We start from the raw sequence: 2,033 nt of genomic DNA on the forward strand, positions 1-2,033 counted from the left end.
CTCTCTTTGTGCGTTCCCCTGGCAGGGTGGCTTTCCTATCATCATCAACATGGCCGATGCAGAGCCCAATTCTAGCGATAGTGCGATCAATCGGGCAATTACGTCGGTTCTGGCTAGTTTAGATGGCATTTATGAGCTAAAATGCGAACAAGAGAAGGCACTTAAAAGCTTTTCTGAGTGGTTGGTGGGAGCGACTGTGGGAGCGGAGGTAACTAACCAGGATGGAACCCAGGCTATAGTAATAGGGCATCTGACATTATATTTTTGAAGTGTGATAGATTAAAAACGTCTGGAAACGTGTGGGGTCGTGTGGCGCAGTCGGTAGCGCGTTCGGCTCACACCTGAGAGGTCACGGGTTCGAACCCTGCCCATGTCACCGATCTTGTGCCCTTGGGAAAGGCACTTTACACGACTTTCCTCACTTCACTCAGGTGTAAATGAGTACCTAGCTTCAGCTAGGGACGTCCCTCGGATAGGACGTTAAATGGAGGTCCCGTGTTTGGGGAGAGCCACACCCCACACACGTTAAAGAACCCACTGCACTTATCGAAAAGAGTAGGGGACCTTCCCGGTGTGAGTGGTTCAAACCTTACAGTCTGGTCTCGGGGTTGACATCTTTGAAGAGGTGATATTCACCTGTTATGTCAATCCTTCCACAAATGTGGTAAATCGTCATAAAAAAAAAAAAAAACAAGAGTTCCACGATCTCATACCTTCGCCAAATGATACTAACCCTTGTGGTTGACAAATTTAATTATACAATTTTATTCATTGATTTTGTAAATAAGAGCCCCATTTGCATGGATTATATCAGTTGATCATATTCTCCGACCAATGGCAGCATTATCTTAACAAAAATGCTATTATAGCACTTACTCATAAATTATGCAAATGAGGCCATGATTTGAATAAATTATGTTTGTTGATGTTCACCTTCACTTAATTTCCAAATGTGGCAAGTATGAAATTCCCAGCAGTTACTAACTATGAAATTATAAAAATTTGTCATTTATTATGTAAATTAGGTCCTCATTTACATAATCTATATCCTCAGATGTTTTTCTCGTTCTCACAAGTGATGTCACAAGTGTTTCATAGTTCTATTATCGAACAAAGCAGATTTATAGAATTTCCTCATTAATTATGCAAATTAGCTCCTGATTTGCATAATTGTCATCTGATCATGTCAAGCATCACTTCAACTACCTACATACCAAAAATTACGACAATCCGTCAACCGGTTCTTGAGTTATTCTCCTTTGAAAAAATTTCAACAAATGCACCTGCAGTTCCAGAACAAGCCGCTAGGGGACCCAAACTCATGTCACTTCTTCCCTATCCCAAGAGCTATCTGTCATTCAAAATTCGTGACCCTAGCATGTCCAGATCACGAGATATCAAAACCGGAAGTTCTGCTGCAGTACCTAGGAAAGCCGCTAGGGGGCCCAAAATCTAATCATTTCTAGGTCTCATGAAGACCTACCAACCTACCAAGTTCCGTGCCAATCCATCTATTGCTTCTCGAGTTATCTTGCTAAACCACACACATACATACATACATACATACACACATACAAACGCTACTAAAAACATAACCTTCTTGGCGAAGGTAAAAAAGAAAACATGTAGATTAGATGTTACTAGGATCCAAAAAATGCAGTATTAGCATAGTAACAATTGCAAAGTGCTCAATCTATATTTCTTGGTTAAGATACAATTACAAAGATAATCATAGACTAGATAGGTAACATCGATTTGCAAAACAAATGCAACAAAATCAATCCCAACATCCGAATCCGGAATTAGGCATGCAGCTCAGTCAAAATGTGGAACATTTAGAAAACCAAATAGAACCTCGGGCTGTACCGGTAGTTACAATGTATCACACGGGCCGGAACACCTGTATCGAACGTTACGACCCAGGTATGACATGCATGTAAATGCTTTTATCCAGTGTATGATGTAAATAACAACTGTCCATGTTATTCTCAGGTTAAACATCCCCCTGCACAGACGAGTGGCATCCCTGCTGG

Source organism: Branchiostoma belcheri, unplaced genomic scaffold, assembly GCF_001625305.1.
Source record: "Branchiostoma belcheri isolate BF01 breed outbred unplaced genomic scaffold, Haploidv18h27 scaffold186, whole genome shotgun sequence".
Taxonomy (NCBI): Eukaryota; Metazoa; Chordata; class Leptocardii; order Amphioxiformes; family Branchiostomatidae; genus Branchiostoma; species Branchiostoma belcheri.